Raw genomic sequence first — 7428 nt, forward strand, 5'->3', positions numbered from 1 at the left:
TATGAGTCCCTATAAATTTGAGATTAGGCCCTTATCAGATATGACGTTGGCAAATATGTTTTCCCACGCAGTGGGTTTTCTTGTTGTTTTGTTGATGGTTTCTTTTGCTGTGCAGAAGCTTTTTATTTTGATGTAGTCCCATTTGTTCATTTTCTCTTTAGTTTCAAGTGCCCTAGGAGCTGTATCAGTGAAGAAATAGCTTTGGCATATGTCTGAGATTTTGTTGCCTTTGGATTCCTCTAGAATTTTTATGGTTTCCTGTCATACATTTAAGTCCTTTATCCATTTTGAGTTTATTTTTGTATATGGTGTAAGTTGGTGGTCTAGTTTCATTTTCTTGCATATATCTGTCCAATTTTCACAACACCACTTATTGAAGAGACTATCTTGGCTCCATTGAATGTTCTTTCCTCCTTTGTCAAATATTAATTGAGCATATTGCTTTGGGGCGATTTCTGGGTTCTCTATTCTATTCCATTGATCTATATGCCTGTTCTTGTGCCAGTACCAGGCAGTTTTTAGAACAGTGGCTTTGTAATACAGCTTGATATCTGGTATTGAGATCCCACCTACTTTCTTCTTTCTCAGGATTGCTGCAGCTATTCGGGGTCTTTTTTTATTCCAAATGAATTTTTGGAGAGTTCGTTCTAGCTCTGTGAAGTATGCCGTTGGTATTTTGATGGGAAGTGTGTTGAATTTATAGATTGCTTTGGGTAGTATGGACATTTTAATGATGTTGATTCTACCAATCCATGAACACGGTATGTTCTTCCATCTGTTTATGTCTTCCTCTATCTCTTTTTTCAACGTCCTGTAGTTTTCTGAGTAGAGGTCTTTAACCTCTTTAGTTAAGTTTATTCCTAGGTATCTTAATTTTTTTGGTGCGATGGTAAATGGGATTGTTTTTCTAATCTCTCTTTCTGAAAGTTCACTATTGGTGTATAGAAATGCCTCAGATTTCTTGGGGTTAATTTTGTATCCTGCTACATTGCCAAATTCATGTATTAAGTCTAGTAGCTTTTTGATGGAGTCTCTAGGGTTTTGTATGTATAATATCATGTCGTCTGCAAATAAGGACAGTTTTACTTCCTCTTTTCCAATTTGGATGCCTTTTATTTCTTCTTCTTGTCTAATTGCAATGGCTAAAACTTCCAGTACTATGTTGAACAGGAGTGGTGAGAGTGGGCATCCCTGTCTTGTTCCTGTTCTTAGGGGAAATGGTGTTAGTTTTTGTCCATTGAGTATGATGTTGGCTGTGGGCCTGTCATATATGGCTTTTATTATGTTGAGGTATGATCCTTCTACTCCCACCTTGCTGAGAGTTTTTATCAAAAATGGGTGTTGGATTTTGTCAAATGCTTTTTCTGCATCAATTGATATGACCATGTGGTTTTTTTCTTTCAATTTGTTTATGTGATGTATCACGTTTATTGATTTGCGGATATTGTACCATCCTTGCATCCCTTCAATAAATCCTACTTGGTCATGGTGTATGATCTTTCTGATGTACTGCTGGATCCGATTTGCTAAGATTTTGTTGAGGATTTTGGCATCTATGTTCATGAGGGATATTGGCCTGTAATTCTCTTTCATTGTGTTGTCTTTACCTGGTTTTGGTATTAGGGTGATGCTGGCTTCATAGAATGAGCTTGGAAGTGTTCCTTCCTCTTGAATTTTTTGTAGTAGTCTGAGGAGGATAGGTTTTAGTTCTTCCTTGAATGTTTGGTAAAACTCCCCTGTGAAGCCGTCTGGTCCTGGGCTTTTGTTTGCTGGAAGCATTTTGATGACTGCTTCAATTTCTTCCATAGTTATTGGCCTATTGAGATTTTTAGATTCTTCCTGATTGAGTTTTGGAATGTTGTATTTTTCTAGGAATTTGTCCATTTCCTGCAGGTTGTCAAGTTTGTTGGAGTAGAGCTGTCCATAGTATTTTTTAACAATCATTTGTATTTCTGTGGGGTCTGTTGTTATTTCGCCTCTATCGTTTCTGATTTGGTTTATTTGGGTCCTCTCTCTTTGCTTCTTGGTGAGCCTGGCTCGAGGTTTGTCAATCTTGTTTATCCTTTCAAAGAACCAGCTCTTGGTTTCATTGATTTTCTGTATTGTTTTTTTGTTCTCTATGTCATTTATTTCTGCTCTAATCTTTATTATCTCCTTCCTTCTGCTCACACTGGGGTTTTCTTGTTGCTCTCTTTCTAATTCTTTTAGTTGTCGAGTTAGATGATTTATTACCATTTTGTCTTGTTTTTTGAGATAGGCCTGTAGAGCTATAAACTTCCCTCTCATGACTGCTTTCATTGTGTCCCATAGGTTTTGGATTGTTGTGTTTTCATTGTCATTAGTTTCCAGGATGTTTTTAATTTCTTCTTTGATCTCATTGGTAACCCAATCAATATTTAATAACATGCTATTCAGCTTCCAAGTGTTTGAGTATTTTGGGTTGTTTTTATTGTAGTTTATTTCTAATATTATGCCATCATGGTCTGAGAAGATGCTTTTTATGATTTCAATCTTCTTGAATTTGGGGAGACTTTGCTTGTGACCCAATATGTGGTCTATTTTTGAATCTGTCCCATGAGCACTTGAGTAGAATGTATATTCCGCGGCTTTGGGGTGAAGTGTTCTGAAGATGTCTATTAAGTCCATCTGATCTAGTGAGTCATTTAGGATTGCTATTTCTTTGCTCATTGTTTGTCTAGAGGACTTATCCAATGATGTCAGTGGTGTATTAAAGTCCCCTACTATGATTGTATTGTTGTCAATCTCTCCTTTGATATCTTCCAGGAGTTTTTTTATGTATTTGGGTGCTCCTGCATTCGGTGCATATATGTTTACCAGGGTAATATCTTCTTGTTGTATTGATCCCTTTAGTATTATGAAGTGGCCTTCCTTATCTCTGGTTATGGCCTTCACTTTGAGGTCTATTTTGTCCGATATAAGTATTGCTACCCCAGCTTTCTTTTCCTTTCCATTTGCGTGAAAGATATTTTTCCATCCCTTCACTTTCAGTCTGTGTGAGTCCCTTCTAATGAGGTGAGTCTCTTGTAGACAGCAGATGTATGGGTCATGTTTTTTTATCCATTCAGACAGTTATTGTCTTTTGGTTGGAGCATTTAGTCCATTTACATTTAAAGTTATTATTGAAAGGTACTTGTTTGTAGCCATTTCTTTTTGTGTGTGGCTGTTTTCTTTCTGAGCTTTTTATTTCTTTTTACACCAGTCCCTTTAGCATTTCTTGAATGGCTGGCTTGGTGGTGATAAACTCCCTTAGCCTTTTTTTGTCTGTGAAGCTTCTTATTTCCCCTTCAATTTTGAATGATAGCCTTGCTGGATAGAGTATTCTTGGGTTCAGTCCTTTGCTTTGCATCACTTTGTAAATTTCCGTCCATTCTTTTCTGGCCTGATGTGTTTCTGTTGAGAAATCATTTGATAATCTAATGGGAGATCCCTTGTATGTAACTTTCCGTCTCTCTTTTGCAGGCTTTAAGATTCTCTCTTTGTCCTGAACATTTGCCATGGTAATTATGATGTGTCTTGGTGTGGGTCTTTTCGGGTTGATCTTGTTTGGGACTCTCTGTGCTTGTGTGACTTTTTTCTTCCCCACCTCAGGGACGTTTTCTGATATTATTTCTTCGAGTAGGTTTTCTAACCCTTGTTCCTCTTTCTGTTGTTCTGGCACCCCTATTATTCGTATGTTGTTTCGTTTCATGTTGTCCCAAAGCTCCCTTAGGCTCTCCTCCTGTCTTTTAATTTTTTTCTCCAGTCGCAGTACAGTTTGGGTGTGTTTTGCTTCCTTGTCTTCTAATTCACTAATTCGGTCCTCCGCTTCTCCTAGTCTACTGTTGATGCTTTCAATGGTGTTTTTATTGCAGCTATATCGCTCTTCATTTCTTCTTGGGTCTTGCATATGTTATTGATTTTTACATCTGTTTCTTCTTGCTTCTTGCATAAGTAGTTGATTTTTTCATCTGTTTCATCTTGCTTCTTGCATATGTTGTTGATTTTTTCCTCCATCCGGTTTATGCACGCTAGGACCCTTATTCTGAATTCTTTTTCTGTCATGTTGCATGCCTCTGTCTCACTTAGCTGCTTTTCTGGCGAGTCCTCCTTTTCTTTCCTTTGGGGGTTTCTTTGCCTGCCCATGTTTGATCTCACTGACATATCTAGATGTTGAGTTGTTCAGTGGCTGCTCCCTGGGTGGCAGTGGCTCCTTGGGCTGTGGTTGCTCCTTAGGTAGTTGCGGTAGCAGCTGCTCCTCAGTTGGCAGCAGCTCCTCTGTTGGGTGCTGTTCACAGCTGTGGTGGCTCTTCTGGCTGGTGGGGGGAGGCTTCACGTACAGCTGCTGTTCCTCAGATAGAGGGTGTGGTGATCAGGAGGCTGCTGTTGCTTGGATCTGCTGCGTTGATTTAAAGGCACAAAATACAACACAACAAGGGACAACGTACCAGGCACTGAACACAGATATATTCACGATATTAACAACCCCAAATAAAGGTGACCACTCGAATTAAGAGAATTAGGGGATAAGGAGGAAAGAAGAGAAAAAGATAAAAGAGAAAAAGGAAAAGAAAAGAAAAATAAGAAAAAAACCAAACAAAAAAGAAGTGCAAAAATGAAATTGGGAAAAAAAGAGGCGGAAAAAAAGAACGAAAAGAGAGAATGAAGTAGAAGAGGGGGAGAGACTCTTTGTATGAGGAGAAAACTTCGATAGAGCTGCCACTAATCCCAACAAATTCCAGCAACAGATCCCTGGAGATGAATGCAAACTACAAACAACCAATGATATCGAGAGAGGAAAGGGAAAACAGAAGCACAAAAATAGCTGGTGGGTGGGGGAGGGGAGGGAAGGGAAAAACCAGCAGAAAAAAAGAAAAAGAAAAAGAAAAACAACCTCAAAACCAGTTCTAAAAAAGAAAAAAAACACACAAAACAAAACGAGCAAAAAAAAAAAAAAACCACAGATAAATAAAAAAAAACACAATATATTCAACAATCAAGCTAACAGCAAGAAAACAATATAAAGATAAGAGAAAAAAATATTTGGATAGTGAGGAAGGATAAGGTATAGTTGTATAAGGATTTAGAGCGGTGGATTGGAGATAGGATATATAAGTAGGGTGAAATTAGACAGGGGGTAAAAAGACGGAATAGGGAAAATATAAAGCAGGAATAGGGTAAGAGAAACAGGACACCATAAGGGGAAAAGTGAGGAAGAGGGTTTTAGCATAGAGGTAAAATTGAGGTAGGGAAAATTGATGCTAAAGGAACAATGAAAATAGAATGGAGAACACTACTCCCAAAATAAATTTAAAAAAAAAGAGAGAAAATAAAATGGCGCTTTAAAAAATGGTAAAATGGTAGCAGTAATAATAATGGTTAAAAATAAAAATGTAGTAATTAAAAGGGTAAAATCAGGTGATGGAAAAAGAAGAAAAAGAAAAAAAAATTGGTTTCTTAGTTAAAAGGCGAAAAAAGAAAAAAAAATTTGCAGTAGTAAAGGTCTTTCGGTTCTTCTACTCTTCAGCCTGGCTCGCCTTAGTCCTGCCAGGTATTCAGGAGAGTGTTGAATTTCCCTGCAATACACTGTTCCTCCGTGTTGTAAACCACAGTCCTGATTTTAAAGCAGGCCGTATTTGTGATCCAGACTGCCTTAATTTGTGTTCACCTAAGAGTCAGTTTGTGGCTCAGCCTCTGGGTGGCAGTGTTTTGGGGTTGGCCTCTGAGGCTATACGGCTTCTCTACCCAGAAGCAAGCCTGTTAAATGTGTTTTGAATGCATTTTTGTTCCAATATCTCCCATTATACGTTGGTATAATCAAGCCCTATATGTGAATTTAATAGAGGTATATTTTAACTCTTCATTTCCTAATGAGCTGTTTTCTTTTATTAAGAAACCTGTACATTTTTATTTGAGTTTATGCATATTGCACACACTCATTAACCTTACTCCTTCTCTTCTGCTTGTAAGTTAGACTGGATTACATATTCTTTCAGGCTGGCTTGGCTCTACCCACTCAAGAATAAAAGTGTAAATAACCTTGAATTTGAACAACATGCTAAGAGGATATAGAACATCAGCTCATGTGGCTATTTCCACTTTATGAGAACTTTTCAGTTACTTTGCAATTCTAAAAGCAGGTCATTAACTATTCTCTAGCTTTTTAAATTAGAATGCATGAATGGGTAAGAGTCACAGATTCATTTAGTCAGTCATCAAGTAGGCACTGAGTATTTATAATAAATAATTCAATATGTTCCTTAGAATGAGTAAGGCATGGATAGTCTCAGGAATTAGCTCATAATTTAGGAGGCAAAATAAGACAAGTGAATATATAATGTAAAATTAAATGCAATTTAAAAGATACTAATATAACTAAGACAGAAAAAAGGAGGAATCCAGTTGAAGAGCAATTAGGAAATAAAATATTTAGTATTTGAAATAGGCCCTGAGGTGGATATAACTTTCACAGGTAGAGATGAGAGAAGGGGTGAGAGAAGTAAACTACAGCAATAAAATAATAGTAAAGTCAAAGATGCAGAGAGTTCCTAAGAGAGACATCAGCATATGAATGGAAATATGGATGTAGGTTCTGAGCATAGTATATTTAAAAGTTAAGATCAAAGTCTGTGAGAAATGAATTTGGTTTAATTTTAAAGCCCTAATCAAGTTTCTTTAACTTTTCTAAGTAGCAGATGGCTTTAATCAAAGCCTATATAGGAAAGAAGAAAGGGACATACATATTACAAGAAGCTATCTGAACATGCTCTGATTTGTTGAGAGATTTTCCTTTTTGAAGCAGTGGGTTCGACAGTTTATATTGACACCAAATTTTTGGCCTGGAACCTGGATTCTTTGTCCGTCAGAATCAAAGAATGAATCCACGGACAGAAAGTGGTATAGCAAAGGTGGAAATTTATTGAAGAATAGATACAGACTCCCACGTAGGGAGGGGGAAGAGTCCCACAGAATGAACTCCCACCTAGGGAGGGGGAAAGGGTCCCACTGGGTTCCTTTTCCCTATGGTTTATAAAGGAAGCAGTTCCTGTGTCCTGATATCCTCTCGGATTGGTCAATATTCCCCTTCGAATTGGTTACTATAGTGATTCCTAAGGCCCGCCTCCCTCATAGTCCTTCCATTCATCTGGGCTTTTTTCTTTTCCATCTGAAGGAAGGGCTTCCTTCTCTTTATTTTGTAAATATAGACCTTTCCAGGCTACTTCCAGTTCTCTTGTCTTATGTAAATGCCACTGTTGCTGCTCCCTTGTCTTATGGAGATGTAACTGCAAATGGAAATGTACCCTCTCCCAGTCTGCAGCCCCACGCTTTCCATGGACCCCAATTCTAAAAAATCCCTAAGCAGGCCTATGTTCCCCCTAAGATTCCTGCTTCAATATTTACTGTATTTTTATTTCACACAGCCCTACAAGG

This window comes from Myotis lucifugus, unplaced genomic scaffold (genome assembly GCF_000147115.1).
Source record: "Myotis lucifugus unplaced genomic scaffold, Myoluc2.0 scaffold_253, whole genome shotgun sequence".
In the NCBI taxonomy this organism is placed as follows: domain Eukaryota; kingdom Metazoa; phylum Chordata; class Mammalia; order Chiroptera; family Vespertilionidae; genus Myotis; species Myotis lucifugus.